This window comes from Macrobrachium rosenbergii, chromosome 5, assembly GCF_040412425.1.
Source record: "Macrobrachium rosenbergii isolate ZJJX-2024 chromosome 5, ASM4041242v1, whole genome shotgun sequence".
Lineage (NCBI taxonomy): Eukaryota > Metazoa > Arthropoda > Malacostraca > Decapoda > Palaemonidae > Macrobrachium > Macrobrachium rosenbergii.
Window position 1 is genome coordinate 62,026,534 of NC_089745.1, and position 25,000 is coordinate 62,051,533.

General features: G+C 35.8%; 1 long non-coding RNA gene across 2 annotated transcripts in view; it reads left to right on the forward strand.

The window, feature by feature from the left end:
• LOC136838853 (uncharacterized) overlaps positions 1-25,000 on the forward strand; it is a 334,467-nt gene that overhangs the window by 185,975 nt on the left and 123,492 nt on the right. The window lies entirely within an intron of this gene.

Genomic DNA, 25,000 nt, shown 5'->3' on the forward strand with positions numbered 1-25,000 from the left:
AACATTCAGAAAAAAAAAATATGTATAAAAAATGTTGATTTATTTATTTAAGATAATTACAAACATGTATCAAAAACTGAGGCAGATTTATGTTTCGGAATAAGTTATATTTTTTTTAGATGAAAGAGACAAAGAATCGACCAGAATTGTTTATTATTAAGTTCACAATGTTTACTGTGCCGTAGATGGAACATGAGCCCACGAGGCTTGGAAAGAGCAACCACTGAAGGTCATGTCCTTTTTAAATGCCGTGTATTTAACCAAATACGTTAGTTGTATTAGTAACTTTATATAGTAATTACATCAATAATTAAGGTATATAGATTGCTAATATTATATGTTTCAGAGTCGAACTAAGTCAGTGTTGCTTATGGTTTAGTAGCATGAACTTATACTTTTTAGTCCGACGCTCTAAGAAGCTTGTAATTTACTTTATCAATTCATACACCTGATTTATCTGGTGCTTGAGAATACCGTAGTAAATATCAACTACCGTTGCATATATAACTGAAAAGACAGGAATGTTTATGGCAATTCAGACTAGCTTAAAAAGATTGGAATCTGTTTAAAGTTTCTGCATATGAGATTTTATGTAATATATATATAATATATATATATATATATATATATATATATATATATATATATATTTATATATATATATATATATATATATGTATATATGTATATATATATGTATGTATTATTTACATAAATGGATGTGTGTGTGTGTATGTACCAGCATAACTCTGAAACGCATTGAGCAATTTCATCCCAACTTGGTATACATATGACTTACTATCTAGGAAAGAATACTGTGGGGGTAAGACATCACTAGCACCAAAGGACACCAAAGGGGGTAGGGGTGGGAAGGGCTTCCCTGACACAGGGCTGGTTCTGCACGTAGGCTTAGTAACTAAATATACCCTACAGATTTATCATACCTAATTTTGGTATACAGTACATATAACTTGTTATCTGGAAAAGAATACTGTGGGGGTAAGACATCACTGGGACCAAAGGGGTGACATAAATAACTGAAAGTGACAGATATTATAGATTTTGAGGTTGCTGAGATGGATAGTGACACTCCCAATGCCCTTTATTTGCAAATTCAGCCCTGATAGGAATGGGGGGTTGAACAATAAAATGTAAAATATGACAGATATTAGTGTCTAATCCATAGTTTTCGAGGTGGCTGAGATGAATAGTGGCTCTCCCGATGCCCTTTAAGTCAAATTCAGTCCCAGTAGTGGGGTTGGTGAGAAGGGGTGAAATTTAAAATGTCAAAAATGCTGGGTGATATAATTGAAGCATCTATCTTAACAGGACAGAGAGAGAGAGAGAGAAGAGAGAGGGGGGTGTTAGGGAGGAGAAAGAGGGAAAGGGTGATCGTGAGAGAGAGAGAGAGACGGGTGGGGGGAGGAAGAGGGAAAGAGTGAGGGACAGTTGGAGAGAGAAAGAGTTTGAGAGAGTGAGAGGGAGAGGAAGTGAGAGAGAGAGAGAGAGTTGAGGGGATGTTAAGGAGGAGAAAGAGGGAAAGAGTGAGGGAGACTTGGAAAGACAGAGAGTTTATTGGTTGTCATTTAGGGTTTTCTCAGGCAGCGCCTGGTTAGTCAGCTAGTGTGTGTGTGTGTGTGTGTGTGTGTGTATATATATATATATATATATATATATATATATATATATATATATATATATATATATATATATATATATATATACTGTATATATTATATGAGCCCTTAGTGCTTTTTTTATAGTGTTTATAATAGGTTATTTTTCTTGACCTCTCCTGAGGAGGAAATGAATTTATAAAGGTCTCACGTCTATGAATTTTGGCTTCATTGTTTAGGAATCATAGCAAGTAAGCAACCGCTTTGACATTAAGATGCATCCAATTAAAGATCAGCCTGTTTACTGAATTCATTTGTGAACTTTTTCATGTGGCAGTAGCCGCCATCTCTCTCCCAACCCCACATTGTTAGCCTCTTTCTTTTTGTTTTACCAATTCTAGATATCATTTACTTTCTGAAAACAGTTTTTTTTTTTTTTTGGGGGGAGAGTTTCACTGATAAAACACTGTTTTGGGAAAATGTTAAAAAGCTGTTTTTATGGGAAGATGATATTGTTAAAACGCTGTTTTTATGGGAAAATGTTATTGTTAAAACGCTGTTTTTATGGGAAAATGTTATTGTTAAAAAATGTTTTTATGGGAAAATGTTATTGTTAAAGTGCTGTTTTTATGGGAAAATGTTATTGTTGAAGCGCTGTTTTTATGGGAAAATGTTATTGTTAAAATGCTGTTTTTATGGCAAAATTGTATTGTTAAAAACTGTTTTTATGGGAAATTGTTATTGTTAAAGCGCTGTTTTTATGGGAAAATGTTATTTTTACAGCGCTGTTTTTATGGGAAAATGTTATTGTTAAAACGCTATTATGGGAAAATGTTATTGTTAAAACCCTGTTTTTATGGGAAAATGTTATTGCTAAATGCTGTTTTTATGGGAAAAATATTGTTAAAACGCTGCTTTTATGGGGAAATGTTATTATTAAAACGCTGCTTTTATGGGAAAATGTTATTGTGAAACCGCTTGTTTTATGGGAAAATTTTGTTGTTAAAACGCTGTTTTTATGAAAAAATATCATTGTTAAAACTGTTTTTATGGGAAAATGTTAAAACGCTGTTTTGATGGGAAAATGTAATTGTTAAAACGCTGTTTTTATGGAAAATGTAATTGTTAAAACGCTGTTTTTATGGGAAAATGTTGTTAAAACGCTGTTTTGATGGGAAAATGTTATTGTTAAAACGCCGTTTTTATTAAAAAATGTTATTGTTAAAACGCTGTTTTTGTGGGAAATTGTTGTTAAAACGCTGTTTTTATGGGAAAATGTTTTTGTTAAAACTGTTTTTATGGGAAAATGTTGTTAAAAACTGTTTTTGTGGGAAAATGTTATTGTTAAAATTCTGTTTTTATGGGAAAATATTATTGTTGAAACGCTGTTTTTATGGGAAAATGTTGCTACAACGCTGTTTTTATGGGAGAATGTAATTGTCAAAATTGTATGGGAAAATGTATATAATTTTTAAAACACTTTTTATGGGAAAATGTTGTTGTTAAACGCTGTTTTTATGGGAAAATGTAATTGTTAAAACGCTGTTTTTATGGAAAAACGTTAAAAGCTCTGTTTTTATTGGAAAATGTAATTGTTAAAACGCGGTTTTTATGGAAAATGTAGTTGTTAAAATGTTTTATGGGAAAATGTTAAAACGCTGTTTTTATGGGAAAATGTTGTTAAAACGCTGTTTTTATTGGGAAATGTAGTTGTTAAAACGCTGTTTTTACGGGAAAATTTTATTGTTTAAGCGCTGTTTTTATGGGAAAATGTAATTGTTAAAACGCCATTTTTATGGGAAAATGTTAAAACGCTGTTTTTATGGGAAAATGTAATAATATTGTTAAAAAGCTGTTTTTATGGGAAAATGTAATTGTTAAAAAACTATTTATATGGGAAAATGTAATTGTTAAAACGCTGTTTTATGGAAGGTACTATTGTATGCGTCACATAAATATCACAGTTTTGGGTAGAATAGTTTTTGATTGATTTTCACCTTTTTTTTCAAGTTCTCGCTCTGTTTAGTTTGAAACTATATGAAGTTAGATCAGCATTTTCCATTGCCATGCATCTCTCTCTCTCTCTCTCTCTCTCACACACACACACACACACACACACACACACAAACATGGTGACGAGTATTCGATTCTGGGACCGAACGAAGAGGAACGAGATGGGCGTGCTCCTAGAGTCCAGTGTGACCAAAGTAGTGAAATTTATAACAAGGTTTTAGTTGACAATTGTTGATCGCAGTAAGGTGAGAGAGAGAGAGAGAGAGAGAGAGAGAGAGAGAGAGAGAGAGAGAGAGAGATAATCCTCACTTCACCGGTGTGAAACCATTTATAAGACCGATTTTTTCTCTTGGACCTTTGTGTGACTTGGAGATTGCCCTAACTTTCCAGTGCAGATCAGGCTTGAATGATCTTGTTTTTTTTTTTTTGTTATGAAACCAATGAAAGCCCCACATTAGGAAAATTATTCTTCAGATCTTTGAAGATTGCGACTGAGGTTTAACAGGAAGTCTGATTGTACTTAAACAAGTGGTGAGAGGCAGAGAACGTTATAGATCGCTGTTCCAATTCTTATATTCATTCCTGTTTTATGAAAATTTGGTCTAAGGGAAAATGCTCCTCTGTTACGGCATTTTTGCCAAGTTTTCCTGTTTCTATCCTAAAGTTGCTTGACTGTGGTCCAGTGGAACTCAACTCAACGTGAATAGAGAAAAATTGAAAAACAATCCATTCTGATGACTGCAGTGGCATTCTTTTTTTTGCGTGTGTGTGTGTTGGTGACGTTTGGAACTTTCGCTCCCCTTCATGGCGGAATGGTCTTGTGTTTCAAGTTTCATTGTTTTTAGACAATTGTCGAAGGTATTTAAGCTCAAAGTCCCGAGTAAAATATAAGAATAATAATGTACGCCTCGATAATTTAACTCCGCTGTGTAGCTTTGATAATGATGGCGGTAACGTTAGTATTATGCGATTACGTTTTCCTACAACTTTTGATAGAAAATATTACTGGTTTTTGTCTGAAAGTAGTTTGATATTCTGTAATCACACGTTGGCTTCAGCTCAGTTCGTACAGGCTATTTATGAATAGCGATAAACAGTAGTAATTATCAGTTAGAAGTTCGGTGCAGTACCTCGGTATCAACTTCGACGATTGCTCCTCTGTGCAGTTACTTCGTGTAATACTCAACTCCGTACATAAGTAGACTTGGGAAGTTCAACTTTTTGCCCAAGAAAGAAAATGGAACGGTCATACTCTCCTCAACCTTGTTGAATCTTTATTATTCCTTGTTGATTTTGTTCACTGTCATCTGCATTCTTCTTAGCTAGAATTATTTCCCTAAGCATAGTTTTCTCAAAAAAAAAACTTCCAACGGAAGAATAGAAGGGCTGTAGGGTAGGTTGAATTCTGGTGTTCATTTTTTATTCGAAAAATATATTCTATACCATATGGTCAGCATTCACTGTATTCCCAGCCAGATTAATTTTCACATTTTAAAGTTAACTTCCTTTATCGCATGCGGGAAGGCTTTCCTGTGGAAACAAGCTTCTAGAAAAAGCTGATGAGATTTTTTTTTTATTCTTTGTTGAATTATTTTACACGCCAAAGCGTCACTAGCTAACGTTATGTTTTAAATCTACACAGCTGAAAAAAGATCTGGCTTATCAAATGTTCTCTCTACGTAACTACATGTTTTCTTTTTCTACTCAGCTATTCATTGTTTGAATACTGGGAACAGGAATGAAGTGTTATTACAAAATGTAGTAGTGAGTGTTCCAAAAAGCTGATGCTTTTTATTATATTAATTATATAACTGGCTAATTATTATTATAAATCGTGGAATTTGTAGATCAGCAAATGCTCATGATTTTTCATAAACTGTGTATCACCATCAAGGTATACCTGTGATCCCTTAAGTGTGTTTAGAGTGTGAGAGATTGCTTTAGTCTGTGTATGTGCAAAGTATTTGTTGTTATAAAAGAATTGTTAGGTTGGTTGAGAAAAGGCTGTGCTCTGCCTCAGTTTCCCGTAGAAGAGAATGTGTGATATATATAAATTTATGTTCGCGTGAGTGTAGAGCTTCTTCCTTTTATTATTAAACCTACAAGGAATCTGAAGTAGTCAAGCAAGGTTTATCTAGAACTAGAATTTGTTGACTCATTGAGAAGTTAGTAATAACACTTGATTCGCGGGCTGGAGATCTAACGGCGTCGTTCCAGTGTTTATCCACAGAATCAACAGTAGCGTAAAAACGCCGATCATTGGAGAACAATGTTTTAGAAAATTCTTGCTTTGATGAAAGAGAACTTTAGTGTCAACAGATCAACAGAGTGAATGGTTGTTAGGCCACATGCAAAAAGAGGATGATGGCAAGGATCGCTGCTCGGGTCTAAGCGCTACCAAGAGGTGCATTAAAGATCGACCATGATTTTATGTAAGGTTCATGTGTTGTGAAATATATAAGGACTTCTGATTGATGTCAAAAAGCTCTGTTTCATAAGCAAGCTAGATACTTGAAATTAAAAGAAGAAAAAGTTAACTATACCTTAGAAGAAGAAAGAAATTTATGTATTTAAGCAATGCTGACCTTGGTAGAATTTGTTTCTATCCGACTGGGCATGACTGACAAAAGATCAATTAACTCCATAATTGTAAGGCACTCGAACTAATTATCAAGCAGTTTTAGGAAAGCATTGTTAATTGCTACATGAAATGCTGCCACGGATGGACACTTATCGACAAAAGATTAGATTTAGTGGCGGTTTCCGTTCACATCACATATTTCATTCATCCATTGTATTTGGAGCTCTTGTCTGCTTGCGTTTGTGTACTTGTTTGTACGGACTCACTTCGTACCCTAGTAAGAATGGACTGTAATGCAGGCATAATTACTTTTCCATACATCAGAATGATTAATGTTAATCGTAGTAAAAGGAAACGTCCTTGATCAGTTTGTGATTTTATAAAACTGGTTTACAAAAAAGTTATTCAGTGCTGTATTTAGTTTGTGAGCGTGTCGCGAATGGAAAGTACAGTTAAGGTAATCAATACTTCACCCTCCACAGTTTTGTCATTCTTCAGGTTTGGTTAACTTTATTTAGACTTTCTCAGAGTATCGATATTCAGGCTTTTACTTTTTATGTGAATATTAATATTGTTATTATACTGTTGGATTTTTACAGGATTGAATTTTAAGGATTATATTTTCCCTACTAAAGCCTTTGCTGAGTATTGAAAATGATTTTATATTTCCCTTACTTTTCCTTAGGTGCTGTGTTTCTGCTTCGTTGTGAACAACAGGTTAATTAAGGAAGGTTCATTATTTGCTAAAAAGAAATTGAGTGTATGCAGGGTGGAATAGTTTGGCACAGCATGTTCCGTATTGAAGCATAAAATGTATTTTATTTTTCCGTGTAATTCTGCTCTTGGTAAAAAATTCCACTCTCGTTTGGTTAAGCTCCGCAGTTTTATACGTTACCGTTGCCATGTCTTATGTGCGATCTTATTCACAAAGTTATTCACGGTTTTGATGGCATTCCGGACTCAGCTTAAACGTGTAGTGTTTCCTAAAAACAGCCATACTCGTGTTTTACGTCTTTCCTTTCTTTTTCTTTTCATTTCGATATTTCGTGGATTCTTCTCTTATTAATGACTTGTCATTGTATTTTAGTATGATGTTACGGATGAACTATTTCAGCTTCGTGATTGATATCATTGCATAACAGTTACTGTGTACTGATTGTTATCGTTAAATGATCATTAGTATGTTAATAATTATCCTTTGATAACTGTTAATATATCTTTATCTCAGTGTCTTGCGTAAATATGTTCGCCTTGCGTAAGCTCATTGTTTATTGAATGTCGTCTTGCTGTAACCAAAAAACGCTTTCTGAATTAAAGGCCAACAAAACATATTTCATAAGTAGTAGCTGTTCATCGTAGCGGTTATATTGATGTATATTTTATAGTGTGTCATATAGACTTGACTACACATGCTTGTACCAAAGGTTGTCCTTCATATATGATTGATTGAATGATGAAATGTTAATCTGGGGTCACGATCGATGGTCATCACAAGGGATAGTGAAGAGCAAAGTTGAAAGGAGATTTTCCTGTAGTATATTACGAATTAAAAGTCAAAATCTCTGTTGTGAGATACGCGTCACTTACGGTGCCTTAAGGTGTATATGAATGAAGCAGATTGGAATGTTTCTTCTCTGATATTGACAAATGTTGTGTCTTCCTGATAACGATTACAGTCAGATTTACTGAAAAGTGTAATTAACTCCGCCAGTGAAGTAGGGAGAAGGTTATGACTCTGGTTAGGTTAATTTGCTCTCCCGTTTATTATCGGGATTGTACAAAATGTTTTATTGGTTTCATAAGAAAGTTTATCATAAGGTGGACTTCATGACTGACAACAACTGATTGCATTTTTGGAAATATATGAATGTGACTTTTATGGAGAAGTCTCTCTCTCTCTCTCTCTCTCTCTCTCTCTCTCTCTCTCTCTCTCTCTCTCTCTCTCTCTCTCTCTCGATATATATATATCTATATATATATATATATATATATATATATATATATATATATATATATATATATATATATATATATATTTATATATACACATACATATATACATACATATATCTTCAGATAGATAGATAGACAGGTAGTAGATAATTTCTAGAAAATCAGTGAATACTACAATGACAGTACCCGTAATTCTTAAAAAAAAAAAAATTGCTTCATAACATTAAAAAAAAAGAACGCCCTCTACCCTGTCATGAAGCTCAATTTTGCCCCGGCGTCTTTTCCCCGCTGCAGTATGCAAGATGAGAATGATAAGGCGTCTGTGCCTTGCAGATGGTTATTATTTAGAGGAGCCTCATGCGGAAAATTGATTTTCTTCTTTGGGTTCTCGAATCCTAAAGTGCTCCGGACGATGATTTAATCGGTGCCGCTCCCAACTTGGTTCACGAATTAGAGAGGCAAATGCTGTCTTTGCTGGTCAGACATTATGCTTTGTATGTGTGCGTGTGTGCGCGCGCGGCGCCCATTTGTACGTGTGTGGTTCACGAATTATAAACCTGTCAATTAGAGAAGCGAATGCATGCTTTCCGGGTCAGGTGTGCAGGCATGTGTAATCGCGCGCGCGTGATCTTTTTCGATTTTTTTTTTTTTATGTAAGTGGTATCCATTGGTTATAACAAACGGTTATTAGCAAGAACATCATAATTGAGGATATTTTTTTTCAAGTTGATGGGAAATGGATTGTGATTGATCGTTTAATGCACTTAAGAAACGCCACGTGTGCTGTTGAGACACCACTAAATGTTGCAGTGTTACTGTCATGAGGAAAACCAAGATCTGGTGGTTTTTTACTCGAATTTCACTACGCGCTTACAGTCTGCAGCACATGATATTCACATATTTACACATTTTTGGCATCCGTTGCACAGTTACGCTTTATAACGCTGTCTATTTCAAATAGGTACCTGTGTATAATATCTTAATCCAACAGCTACAGGTTGTACCGCTGTCTGTAACGTAGTACCCTTTAGATTCTAGAACACTGTAAGTAGCATTTAAAGTTTTATAGCACCTTCTAGAACATTGGGAGTTCACAGTGTGCCTTGCATCACATGCTGCAATGCTTTGGCCTTTTACTTTTCATTCATTCTGTGAGTTCGCTTCCCACATGGGTGTTCCTCCTTTAACTTTTTTGTCCCAATTTTCTCTGAAGAACAAATCCTTTGGGCGATCTTTGTACCCCAAAACAGCGTTTCTTAACCTTTTTCGACCTCAGCACCCCTTTTGGTCAGGCCTTAGCAGTCCAGCAACCCCTACCATTGGTTAACACCTAGTTACTACAAAGATAAAGTAAAGACAAGTGCAGTACATCTTGATCATATATTTGGTTCATTGGCAACAACAATAAGAAAATAAAGGAAAGATCATGGACAAACTCAATAAAAAATACTCATCATTGCTGACTTAATACGAAAGTGTGGAACGCTCGTACAAATTAAGTGTTTTTTATCACCATGCTGCAACACATCTGAAAATCAGGTTAAAGTTTATTGAATTTAAAAAATGCGTTAAAAACGTATTCCTTCACTACAGAAACACTGATATTTTACCGCCACATATGTGACCTTCCCCAGCACCCCCTGAAATTGATTTCATCACCCCCTGGGGGTGCTAGCACCCCAGGTTAAGAAACGCTGCCCTAAAATGTGACTCGGTGGCTGTGTTAAACTTCTTGACGATAATGAAGATGTACTTGGGGAAAATTCATTGGAAGAGAACTCTGGAAAAATGCAAGATTCAAATCTTTAAAAGGCTTTTAGTAAGTATTATATATACTTATTAATATCATATGATACAATGAAATAAAGCGACGTTTAAGAGCTTGTTGGAGATCTGTGATGGGGTGATTGACAAGATCTTGACTTTTCTCGAACTTTGATTGAGCATAGAAAAAGACAGACATTTCCAAGCGGTGACGGAAATAAAAGCAAACAAATATTCTCAAGGGCTAATAAGAGTAAGGCGAGCAGCAGGATATTAGTTCGAGCCGTTTGCGTTAAATTACAAGCATCAGCCTTTTTGTGTAAGTCCGGATCAAGAGATGGCAAATGTAAGAGAGATGGTCCTATTAATCTACCTCTTGGCATTACCGAAGCGCTCGAAGGATGCATGAAATTCTTATCTGATTGTCGTCGCTGTAGTTGAAAGGAAAGAGCGACATCCCGAGAAATATATATACATTTGGATATGATCAGAAATTGACTCTGTAGCACAAAATTGATAAAAGAGCTGTCAAGTAAAAATAAGCGAGGGCGTCAGACTCGTTACAACCGCAGACACCTTAATGAAAACCTCTGCCTTGCTGGGAAAGGTTAACTTCATTAACGCACTTTGTTTGCTCTAATAAAGAAGAGCCTTGCTTGCTATGGCACCTGGGTGTGCCTCGAACACCTCTGGCTCGGTGAAGTGGAACTTTGTTCCCGCCTCGGAAATTGTAGTTTTACCTGCCGTTTCTCGGAGATTTCTGATATATTTAAGGTGAAATTTGGTCATATTAACTGGATGCTAATATTTAAGGTAGTCATATTAGGTTTAGAGAACAATTTTAGTGTTTATAGGTTGTTTTCTGGATGTTTTTTGAGGTCTATATTATTTTCTGTATTTAGTTTTTAGTGCTGGTCGGTTGGACTTTCAGCGTTTACAATAGTGATCGTTGCGGTTTTTTTATACTGGTTTAAGTTTTCAAAGGCCATTGGTGTCATGAATTAATTGTAAAAGTTGCCATAATTACTCGGTATGTGCTGTATATCCTTGTAACTGGCTAGAATATTTGGAAATTTTAAGTATTTCAGGAATTCTAATGCCCTCTTCTTAGTCCTTAAGTAATTTTCTGATATTATTGACAAAATGATGACGGGTGTTCTAGCAAGTTCCTGGGGAGTGTATTGATAATTTCAAGCAAGTCTAAAAATAGGATAGAATATGTATTACTATTTACTTTTCTGTGTGAATCATCTTTAAAAGTCATTAGAATATGTATTATTTTTCTGTGTGAATCATCTTTAAAAGTCATTATCAAGTTTAGGTGTTTTCTGAAAATATAACGTGAAACCGCAGATGATGAAATCTAGATTGCAGGCTGATGCTGTAACGGCATTCCAGAACACACTGTTATACAGCTATGAAGAGCATCCACGCAATTTAGGACACGCATTGCCTGGTCACGTTCAAATAAATATGCATCCAAATCCAAGACATGGGTATCCTCCCCATGCTGTCTATATTGAAGTTTTTTTTTATTATTTTATCCACTTACGTTGACACAACTTATATGTCGAAAAATAGCTCTTTAGTTTATTAAGAATAATTTGTTTGTGATATATTTTTAACAGAGGTATTTATATGTGAATACTTTGATTTTAAGACAGATTTACTTACAAAACTTATTTTCACTACAATGTTTTACTGTTACTGATTAATCAGCGATTATCCAAGCCTCATCGATACTGGTATTAATATTTGTGAATGATGTGCTACGATTATACTTGATTTAATTTTATGCTTTTCAACATTCCGAGGACTTCGGCAATATGGGGGTTTTTCTGAAACTATAGAGTTGTGATCAGATTTGAGTTCTCGCGCAATTTTACGGGAAATAATTGCAAGACTGTGAGTTCACGTGCTATGCAGCATGCTGTGTAGAATTTTCTAGAGAAAAAAAGTTCCAAGTCTAAGTTTTCTTTTTTAATTCTTCCAGGAAGGTTTTTGTCTACGACTGAAGTGGCGTTATGCCTGCACGAGCTCTTACTCATTAAAGCAGCCCGTAACCAAGGAGGTTGTATTGATACATATTAATTTCAAATAGTTATTGATCATGCGGTTCATCAGCTGTTTGTACCGTAAAAATAATGAGGAAAACCTTTTATCTACTGTACATTTTGGAGCTTGATTTACGTGGTTGCGTTTAACAGGTATAATCATACGTTTTACTGAACGTATGTAGTCACAGTTACATAAGCAAGCCAGTCATTTATTTCAAAGAAAATCGTATGAGTGTTTTAATGACATACAAAGTTAGATTTATGAAAGTAAATTGGGGTCTGCGTTGAGATATTGTAGTGCTTAATTCTGGATGAAGGGAAGTCGATTGAAATTAGTTATTCAGCTACACGGGGTTGCATCCAGAAGGTGTCGTACGAGAACGGATTGGGTCGCCTTTTGGGACCTTCCTCCAAACTTTAAATCAAATTGACAGTATCGTTTTATATGGGAGGTATAATTGAAAGCGTGCATGACCATGAAAGCAAGACCACGCAAGGAAGTACACGTGTAGCTTAAATTTGTTATTGGTTACATGTGGCAAAGTTTGGAGGCGAGATGTCAAAAACTGCAAGCAGACTTGCTCGCGTGACACCCCCCGAAGAAACTTTCTTAAAGTAATAATAGCGAAGGGGTTCGATTGCATTATTGTATAAAAGGCTTTAATGGCTGAGGTCTTGTATGTGTGAGTGCGGAATCGTTCCTTCGTTGTTGGATAGGTCAGGAAACACTGTTGCCGCTGATGACGCTTTACACTGACACTGGACTGCTCTGATCGATTGATTTGCTTCATTAGTGACTCGTGGCAGTCAGAACACAAGTTGGGGTGGGGGGCGCTCCCCACTCCAGCATGTGCTTTTGATTAGTGTGGCGCTTGGCTGCCTCTGAACGTTTTAGCCATTATCGAGAATGGCTAGTCTCCCTGAAAGTGGGGCACCTGCACGCATATATATATATATATATATATATATATATATATATATATATATATATATATATATATATATATATATATATATATATATATGTATATATATATATATATATATATATATATATATATATATATATATATATATATATATATACAGTATATATGTGTGTGTGTGTATGTTATAATTTGTTTCCTTTAATAACGGGGAGCTTTTAACTGTATAGAAAATCAGGAACACCGTTGCTGCTAGGTGTATGATTTACTTTGTTAATCAAGGAAGAACACCTGCTACAGAAAATATCCTTGATACCAGCTGCCCTATTCATACAGATCGCTCATTATCAGTCAACTATTATCCCCCACACAAATAGCAACACTCAGCTGCTGTATCTTCCGCGCAATTCACTTGTATGATAAGGTCTCTTTGAACATTTGGTCACTTCGTTTACTTAGTTCTTGTTTGGTCACTCGGCCTCCATTCCAACGCTACAGAATTATACGCCCTTTTCATAAACAGTTACAATAGTTACTCCCCAAGGCCAAGTGACTGAAGGCACTTTGAGCTCTGTCGCACGTTTTGACGTTTTCCCCACCTCTTCGTGGCATTTCACATGTTTCACTCTGCCCTCTTAATCTACGTATACAAAGTGAAAACGTGTAGTTCCTCATTGGACGGGTGGGTACCATTTTCAGCTAGCACTCTGCTGGCCCCACGTTCGACTCTCCGACCGGCCAGTGAAGAATTAGAGGAATTTATTTCTGGTGATAGAAATTCATTTCTCGCTATAATGTGGTTCGGATTCCACAATATGCTGTATGCTGTAGGTCCCGTTGCTAGGGAACCAATTAGTTCTTAGCCACGTAAAATAAATGTAATCCTTCGGGCCAGCCTTAGGAGAGCTGTTAACCACCTCAGTGGTTTGGTTAAACTAAGGTATACTTAACTTAAATTACAGGAGAGTTTACGCAACAGCCGCTGCAACCATCCTTATTTTTTGCGTTGATAAATACTCCTCTTCTCTTTCAGACTTTTTGCAAGGACTTTTGTCCTTCCTTGCTTCAATTAATTTGCAATACAGGTCATACCATCCTACTAGTCAGTATCTGTTACATTTACTCCAAAGTATCTATACGAATCAGCCACTTTGTTTCAGCATCCTTAGCAGCCTTTGTTCACCTTCTACCTTCCGTTTACTCTCATAACCTTGTCAAAACTAACAATCACTGCCAGATTTTTTTTTTACGAGCACTTTTAGGATCCTTTACTAAGTCTCTGTAACTATTTACTGTCACCAGTTAACAAACAACATCAGCGTACATGATGCACTCCACTTCACTTAAGACCACTTCTCTTATCCCCCAGTTTTGTCCCACATATTTTTTCCCTTACCTCGGCACGTAATTCATAAAAGTTTTTTACAGCCATGGAGACAAAACACACTCTTGTCCAAGACCCACTAGCACACAAGTCTACTCCGTCACTTACATTCACGTTCTAATTCAAGCTACGCCTATGTTTTAGAATCATATAACTGCTTTCGATAGATTACTTTATATAAAATATATGTTCTAAATTGACTACAGTATATCTCAAATTTATCAGGTTATGTAGTAAGTCTTTCCAGGGCTGTTTGTGACACATACAACCTTTTTGTCTATTACCAAGCTTCTCAGATATATATATATATATATATATATATATATATATATATATATATATATATATATATATATATATATATATATATATATTACACGTACATACCCAGAGTGACCTCTTAATTCTAGATTTCAGCACTGCAAGCCTTGAATACTGATCCTAAACAGATGAAGAATCCCTTTCCTTGCTGGTTGGGATTCGAACCTCCTTCACACGGTGTATATATATGTGTATGTATGTATGTATATATATATATATATATATATATATATATATATATATATATATATATATATATGTATATATAGTGTGGATGTCTTGAATGCTTTAGTTTAGTTAACGTATGGTATTAATTTTTGATGGATATTAATGGAACTACATTTCTTTGCAGAAGTAAAAGATGTTAAAATGTTCGTCTCTGTGAGTAGAATAATAACAGTGGGGAAAGTTTAATAGGTGTGTTTAAAGCGTTCCCTTCCTCTTACCATTTTAACGTTAGCATGCATGCAAGCAAAATCGTTCAGTATCTTAAGCGGGGAATATTCTTCAACATTTCAAGAAGAAAAGGTAGTTAAAAGCAACAGCACCAGTTAACTGATAAGATTGCTATGGTAGCTTCATCGCATAGTACCATCATAGCAAATGAAGCATGATTACAAAAGCACACTAGTCGTGTCCTGTAAAGGACCACAAGGAGGTTATAATGACACAGACGTCAGGAGGACGCTCGTGGTCTTGTAGGTCCCGCTCTCTCTCTCTCTCTCTCTCTGCTGCTCTGACAAAGCTCTCATCAGGTTTTCCTACTCCGTCTTTACCATTGCACTATCAAGGAATTTATCTCGCTGATATCCTTTTCTGGTATTGCTGCTGCAGTGTTTACCAAGGAAATCTTTCCTTTCATTTTTATATAACTTTATAAAAAGTCATTCCTTTCACTGAACCGGTATCCAGTCACCAAACCATTTTCCACGCACTCCCATTTCAGCGACATTTTCACAGACGTCTTTAAAACACAGTCGATTCAATTGTACGATTGCTAATTGAAGGAATGTGTGTGCACTTAAGCCGCGACATTTTCACTGTGAGTACACTACTTAATTGAATGGGCATTTGTTGTAAGGAAGGGATGTGGCCTTTTCTCACGATTTGTGTTCATATCTTTTTTATTTTAATTATATCTTTACCACCCGCCTTACTGTGGAAGTAAATTTTGTGATCGCGTTGAATTGTTAAAATTTAGAGGTCAGTTCGATAAAAGTAAGGAGAAAGAAGAAAAACGAGTGGGGTTAGACCGTAAAGAAGCGGTAAATTTGCCTTTCAGATGATGGAAGAATCTGAACGTCTGGGGGATAACGGAATAAGAAAGAGATTTCCGGTAATGTGACGTTACATGGTGTTCCCCATGGGGTTCAGTGCGCTCAGTCAGTTGTGTTCCGATAGGCTGAAAGACGGCGCTTGAATGGGACGATTTTCCTAACAATCTATACACATTTGTGTAATATATATATATATATATATATATATATATATATATATATATATATATATATATATACATACATACATACATACAGAATATAGCATAATTTAATAAGCTCTGTTTGAAAAAATTAGCTTGGTTATATTGGGATGAAATAGTACTTCAAAAGAGGTGGAAATAGTATAATATCTCACAAATAGAGCACTTTGTGTGCAAATGCAAGTACCTAGTTTAGGCAGGCATCTTTTTATTGCCGTTATAGGCCGTAAGTTCAAGTAGGTTGAAAAATGCATGTGAATTACGGCAAGTATTGCTTCTTTCGACGAATCAGAAACAAATCTACTTCGGATTGCATTTGAGCAGAAACTTTATCTTCTCTCGATTTAAAGTTGGAAATATCCGTTACGTTGTTTACTTTACGTTATCCTAAACTGGCAAAGCCCAGTACTTATGAAAGGGGTTTTTCCACTATGTGACTCAACCCTTTTGGGCGCCCTGTATATGTATCATTTACTGATGCTACGCCTCTCACAGGATGGGAGGGGGCATGCTCTTAGACCACGGGAGGGGACGTCCGATAAGCTAGCCTCTCACGAGGTAAAGTTCAAATTCAAAATTCCTGTGCCTCTCAACACGTGTTGGCCTGTCATGGAGTTTCGTTGCGATTATGCGTTGCTTAGAGCCCAGACTCTAAGGAATGTGACGCCTCCTGTAGATGGACAGAAACATTTGCGGAGCCGATCATAATATAGACTCGCAGTGTTATGAATAGGAAATTGTTCAATTAAGACCTCAAACACGCAGGGCATTATTTCCTATCCAGAATGATGGACGCTTTACGTTTGTTCAGATCGTAATTTGAATTGGTTTTTGATTAAAATAACATGCTTTGAAGAACATTGTTAAATCTTGTTAGGCGATTTTAAATCGTTTGCATGTAAACTTTGAGTACTGTATTCATAAAGTATTAAATTGATAATGAAAGGCTGAGAGAGAGAGAGAGAGAGAGAGAGAGAGAGAGAGAGAGAGAGAATTTTAAGTTGTAAAATAAAGTAAGCCCATGCGAAAACACAAAGATTTATTACTGTTTTTATATGCAGTGGCCTAGAGCGCTAGAAATTTTTGCAGAAAATTAGCCAATTTTGTTACATATTTAGAGATTTGTAAAAGACTGGTAAAGTATGAAACATTGGAAAGAGCATTTGGCTTTGGAGTCTTCAGTAATAGGCTACCATTTTTTCGTAAAAGCACTGTCGAAATTGACATTTTCGCCGATTTTCCTTTTTTCAGATCTTTAATTATGTAAAAAAGAAAAAACTGAAAAAAAACTTACTAATTCTACTTTCGGACAAACATGGATTTGGGGATGCTGAAAAATGAGAAAACGTCAAGGAATGTATTTTTCGTACTAACCATCTGTCACCGGACGTGATTTTGGGATTTGATTAATCCATCCTTTGGGTCTTGCCTCAGGTTAGAAGAGAAAGTTCCCTAAAACTGAAAATATGACTCCCCGTGGCAAAGGCTGGGCCTTATTCTCGGTCAAGGCCAGGTAAGGATTTTCCTTCCGTCTGGAAAGAACGCGAAATGAAAGCAGTTTCAAGATGATTGATTTGAGTACGTTTTTATGCCGCCGGGGTATCGACCGGTGGCATAAAAAAAAAAAAAAAAGCAAAAGTCCTGTGTGTCTAATTGTGTATCCATCTACTTGTCTCTGTCTGTGTATCTGCCTGACACACTTGTACGTCCGTCTGTTAGGACTTCTGAAGTTATTTCGAGCCCATTAATTTTTATGCGTTTAAAGATTTTAAACTTAATGAATATTTCGTATGGGTAATGTGGATTTAATGTTTAATGCAGTTGTTCTAAGGCCCAAGTCATGATTAGAGGTCAAATGCATCTTTTTCTCCACAAATGCTTCTTTTTTTCTTAAAAACTGATTCCTTAGCTAAGATTTTTAAATGATATGCAATCGTTTGCCCCAACGTACAGTCAAGGTTACATTGTGATCTCATTTCTGTACTGTGCATTATGATTAAGCAAGTTCTTAAGAAGAGGATGGGTTCTCTTACCCAGAGGTCATACTTAGCAACATCGTTTGTGCTTTGCAGATACAAAACTGAAGATAAGCACAATGAGTTTAGGAGTATAAGTTGGTTAAGTGAAAGAGAAATTTAATGGCAAAAACTATTTCAGTGTTGCTGAGAGGAAGAGTATAATAAAGAAAGACCCAAGGTGTCATCATGTATATATTTTCTAGTAGAAGACCATCCGTGGATGTGGCAAAGGAGACGATGTTGTGGCTGATATGTAGTGTCTGCGAAAATAGGATTGAGATGAAGTTTATCGTGAAGATAGCACCATGAAAAGGACACAAGATGATCTTGTAGTACATGATTTCACTTAGCAAGAACTTATTTTTCAGGACGTTTTGGCACCTTGATTACAGATTTCCTGCTCTGGCATCAACATGATAGCATTTAGAAATATTTTATCATTTTCTGTGAAGCGCGCAGGCTTACTTTACTGGTTTTTAGTTTTCTGTAAAAGAAAACTATTGTGTCGCTTTGTCTGTCCGTCCGCCCTCAAATCTAAAAAAACTCCTTAGGCGAGAGGGCTGCAAATTGGTATGTTGATCATCTACCCTCTAATCATCAAACATACCAAATTGCAGCCCTCTAGCCGAAGTAGTTTTATTTTAATTTATGTTAAAGTTAGCCATAATCCTGCCTCTGGCAACTATATAGGACATGCCACCACCGGGCCGTGGTTAAAGTCTCATGGACCGCAGCTCATACAGCAGTGCAGTATACCGAGAACACCGAAAGATAGATCTGTTTTCGGTGGCCTTGATTATACTCTGTACAGAAAACTCGATTGCCGTGAAGAAACTCCTGCTCATTTTTTTACTTGTTTTATGTGATTACTAATATCTTGCGGTCAACTCATAAATTTCTAGTGTGGTAACTGTGATTTTATGTTAAATTTTTAAAATTCAAAAGCACCTGTCGAAGATTGATCTTTGCAGCGATTACTACTTTATAAAATTTCACGATGCTTTATATAAATTATGCTCTTTTCCGGCGGTGTTATTATTGTAGTAATATATCGTTATGCGTGACATTGATTTTGACGTCATAATTATGATATTTTGTTTATTGTAAAAGATAAGTAGCGTTGGCTTTACTTGGTAGACCACAGACTACCGCAATAATACTGTATAAATGACTCTCTCTCTCTCTCTCTCTCTCTCTCTCTCTCTCTCTCTCTCTCTCTCTCTCTCTCTCTCTCTCTCTCTCTCTCTCTCTCCATGTAAATTAATATCATATACTACTGTTTTGATTATAGTGCTCCGTAAAACCACCGACATAAAAAAAAAAAAAAAATGGCTTTCGTCATGACTTTCAAATACAGGAAAGTCGCGGAATGTCAACATGTCGTTTTTCGTTAGTAAGGTGTGGTTACAGGGAAATGAAGGAGGAAATATATGACCGTCATCCTCATGTTCTAGGAGTATAAAGTCGTTTTTTGATTGTTAGCCAGAATTTTCTTTTGTCCAATTATTAGATTATCCTTTGGCTCCTCGGCCTTTGCTTGGGGGCCCGTTCTTTATGTTTTGCTCATCTTCCACTCTTGACCCTTGGGATCGCTTCAAGATGATTATCGTAATTATCACAAAGTAGTTTACTTCCCTATCGTAAACTCGAACATTCTTTTGGAGTGTTTATAGCCCAACCCTGTCAGTGCTTACCCTTTGTGCTTTTTGTCTTATTTCTTTAGAATGTTTAGAATGTTTATGATCAGTCAGCTTAGTTTTTACGCAAAGGCTAATGACCAGGAACAAGCACCAATCTGCCTTTTTAGTCTTTCATAGGAAAATGACTCGTGCAAATAGCATAGCCGGTTTTTTTTTTTTTTTTTGATAATATTGAACGAACGATAATCGGCTTTCTTTATTTTTTTTTTAAGAATAATGTTCTAACGTGAGCAGTGTTCACTATTTTGCCATTCTTTGAGAAATCATGTTCTGAGGCGGGCAACAATCAATCTGCCTTTTTTTTTTTTTTTTTTTTTTTTTTTTTGCATTCTTGGAGAGTAATGTTTCAAAGTGGGCAACAGTTTTCTTTTTTCCATAAATTGAAGAATAATGTCTTGAAGTTGGCAACAATTCGCTTTTTTTTCTTTCTTTTTAAGAGAAAAACAGTTTTGAAACGAACAGCGGTTTTCCCCCTTGTACCACCTCTTTTGGAAAGGGATATTTTATATTTATAAAAGTTTTGTCAGAGGAATGCTGGGAACCCCACAACAAAATGCTTGAACAGAGTATGAATGCAGAATGCGTCGTTCTTTAATACAAGACTGACCTTTGGAATCCTTCTTATTTGGGTTAGATGGACTGACATGAGAATAAGAGAAATTCACTTTTTTGCGTCTCGGGATCATATTACTCCTCATGGAAAATCATATTGCAAGAGAGAAAATTGCACTAATTTGTTAACGCATATGTTATTATGTCCACTTGGCCGGGGAAATAGCGAGGTTTTTCTTTAAGGAAACCAGTTATGCCTGTAACTTTTTGCCTTTCACTAGCCTTGACACATGCGCCGGGAAAAAAGCAGATGGAATGATTTCGTATTCACTTGTAAATGTGGAGTGAATTTATATTCAAATGTGTAGTGTTTTACATGCAAATTCTCTCTCTCTCTCTCTCTCTCTCTCTCTCTCTCTCTCTCTCTCTCTCTCTCTCTCTCTCTCTCTCAGCCCTTGCTAATGTTTCTTCATTCCTTTGCCTTTCCTGTTTCTCAATTTGTAAAGCATTAAAAATTATGCTTATGGATCCCTCGTTGTTCTGCTGATATATACTGTGTGTATATATATATAATATATATATATATATATATATATATATATATATATATATATATATATATATATATATGTACATATTATTTTTATATACAGTATATATACATACACATATATATATTAGCAGAACAGCGAGGAATCCATAAGCATAATTTTTAATGCTTTACAAATTGAGAAACAGGAAAGGCAAAGGAATGAAGAAACATAAGCAAGGGCTAAGAGAGAGAGAGAGAGAGAGAGAGAGAGAGAGAGAAACCGAGTATTTTTGGCATATACGCGGCCCGTATCTCGAAAACTCAAAGATTAATTTCACTAAACTAAAACAGAAGTTACCTCTTTGAGTAGTCTTGTGAAGTACACTAAATAGATAAGTATGGGGCATTTGACTGAGGCATTTTGGGTGAAAAAGATGAAAAACGTCGAATCAGTCACATCCGCATTTGTCGTAGGAGGAAACCCCTTTCGGTAAAGCCGCTCATAACTTCGCCTTTTGTGCCGGCCTTTTGTTAGTTTGTACAAGAGAGGCGTATTTCGACCTACTGGCTACATCGACCATGAATGTATCGTCAGTTTTTCTTAGTGTGAAGAAAAATTGTAATGCAGATTTCCTTTGTTTTCTTCTTTTCAGAGCGAGATGTTTTAAGTCCTCTAGATCCCAGACTCAAAAATGTTCATATAAGGAAAATTCAATCTGTAGTTATTTACCTTCAGCAAACATTGCTAAAGTTTACTTGAGGATTGCAAGGTATAAAGATCAGAGCAATATAATTTAAGACACCTACGCAGGATGATTCGAATTAACCTGTTATAGCATTATTAAGATTCCTTATTAAAAGTGTTCTGAGTAAACGCCAGTCGACAAAAATGCAACAGGGAGGTGTGTGCATGTGTGTGTGTGTGTATGTGTGTGTGTAGGTAGGTAGGTAGGTTGGGGAAGGGGGAAGATGCGATTTGAGAATGCCGAACCTTATGATTGCTTGCGTGCATCGGATTCTTGGCATTTGCCGAATAGTTATAACCGCTAAAGAACTTGATCAAAAGTGCTCACTAACAACTCGGCTTTGTAAATCTTATCGATAGTAAGAGTTTGCAGATTATTGTTGTGGCGTTTCACCTTCCACTGCGTAATTTTCATTTCTCTGCTCTCTCGTCAGCAGAGTAATTACTGCAGAAAAGTAATGTTGTATAATAAATGTCGGCTCATATGAAGAAGATCCAAGATGTTTAAAAAAGAATCATATGGAATTCTATTTGCAACGTAAAATTGTCATTGAATCAGATTTAGTTATGGGTATCTCAGAAAATTTTGTTTTCTACAAAATAGACAGCACAGTAATAAAAGCAGAATGACTTGTTAGAGCACCATCACTCCCTTAGGCACCCCCTCTCTCTCTCTCTCTCTCTCTCTCTCTCTCTCTCTCTCTCTGTCTGTCAGTCTGTCCCCGAAACAGGCGAGGAAAGGAGCAATATAGCTGTTGTCCTTTTATAAGCCAGAATATTTGTGTTGACTTCAGTAATCATCATATGCCTGGCTGTCAGTTGACAGTTGTGGGTCGAAGCTGGTCATGGAGAGATGAACAAATATAACAGAAGTGTCAGACGCGTAGAGCTTTGTCAGAATGTCATAATCAAGCTGGTTCATTGGAGAGTAGGCCAGCTCAACCTTCATTCCAAAAAGCGTCTGATACTGCGTAACCTAATTTATGAAGTCATGATCCCTTGATTAGATCTCGACGGCCATGATTTGATCCACTTGCTCGTGCTCGCTTTCCTGCTTGTTTATAAACATTTTTGGTGAAAGTAAAAGACTTGGGCCTTCCTTTAACGTCATCGCAAGGACAAAGAATAATGTATGCACAAATGTATAACCAACATGCCGTAATAGTGTGCTATATACGCTTGTTTTTCAAATACCCTTATTAAGGTCTCCTCTTCATCGTTTACCAGTGCTCGGAGACACGCGGAAATTGATTCGCTTATATGAAGGCAAGATGCTCTTAATGTCGACAAGGCAGTGATATGCAGTTTACATTTTAAAGAGGACTTTTATCAAAGATTTTTGATGTACGAAATGCTAAATCGACCATTGCCAGTTGTTTAAAGAGAATGAACGAAGAACCGTTTCTAATCTTTTCATAAAAAAAACACAAACACACACACAAGGTACGAAAGATACAGAGCTTGACGGTATTCAGTTAAGGAAATTTTAATTGATGATATCGATGTCCGTTGCAGATCTTTGAACACGGGGAACAAGAAATAATTCTATTATACCAAAAGAGAATTCGAACCACGAAGCTGCTGCATTGAGAACAATGAGCACTATCGGTAAAATATGCAGATGCTATTATAATTACTTTCCTCATGGCCCACATGCTCACTATTAATATATATATATATATATATATATATATATATATATATATATATATATATATATATATATATATATACATATATATACACGCATATATATACATATAATTTTATATTTTGTATCATATCAGATCACTAATTTTGTTAAGGTCATTTTTATTCTTTAAATAGGCCACAAAAATCCATGTGTCGAATTCACAAAATCATCGGAATGATTCAAACCAAAGGAAGTGACTTACGGTGCGCTGATTCGAGACTAGGTTTTTTGGAATGGTACATGGATGACTTTCAGCTCTTCCATTCAGCCATGAATATTTTCAAAACTGGTTTCGTGGATTCAGAGATTATGTAATAATGCAAAAAAAGAAAACTAAACTAAATAATAGTGTGTTCTCTTATTCATATCACTTTAATTATAGAGTGTATGTACTGTGGCTCATTTAATTTGGACCAGGCAGGCAAGGAGTTGAATGTCTTAATAAGTCAACATACTGAGTTGGAATTAAAAAAAAATCACATCTCAAGTGAAAGATCACGTAGAACTGATTATAGTACAATAGCGGGATGTAACCATATTGTTTCGTAAAACTTTTTATAATATGCACCAATACAGCTGACAGCTGGAACTAATAAACAGACTTCCAGGTCCATATTCCTTTGGTCCCATTTTGCGAAAGATGTTTGAGGGAGATTGAAATTAAAGATTGAAGAATGCCATCAGTAATCCTTGCTAATGACTTGTGCTTTACTTTACTCATCCAGTACCTGGGGTCTATGCATGACAGTCGTTGCACTCGTCAAAATGGTTTTGTATTCCTTTTTGTGTTTTTTGAGGAAAACTGAGTCTTTTTTGTTGTTTTCTTTTTGATACAAGCAGTTTGCTCGAGTATGCCTTAGACTCAAGGCGAAAATCTAGCAGTCCTTTGTATCACAGATTATATATATAGTGTATATATATTTATATAATATAACTCTCTCTCTCTCTCTCTCTCTCTCTCTCTCTCTCTCTCTCTCTCTCTCTCTCTCTCTCTATATATATATATATATATATATATATATATATATATATATACTCGTATATATATATACCCTGTATATATGTGTGTGTGTGTGTTTGTGTAAATAATGATATGTTACTAATTTTACACATGACATTTTTATACTTGCAGATACTAAGCCACAGATAACTTATTTATATGAAATCCTCACAGCTTGGGAATAACTTATACCCAAAGGAATATATGTATGTTAAATGCGACCACTCTGACCAAGAGTCGGACTCCAGTTAAACCAATCTGTCGTGGCGGCGTTGGGAGGGTTAGGGGTAAAAATCCACAATGCACAAGTTCAAAACAGTTGGGTGGATGGTTCATTTTATATGAAAATTAGTTATGAAATCCGAAAGATGGTTATAAGATACAGTATGCTATTGGAATTATAAACCTATTTTTGTACTGTACGTCACTTGTAAACAAGGAAATAAAATATAATCTAGGGAGATATGTTAGTAATCCTGGGTGATCCTAAGTCACTTTGACCCTTTGTTATTCTATCTCTTTTTTTATAGTTGGTCTCAAAGTTTATCTTCATTATCTAAGTATAGGGTCTACTGATCACTTTTTTTACCTGACAGGTATGTAATTATAATAACCACCATGCCCTTTCAACTTCATTCTGTGAAAAAATTCTGTACGTTGTACAT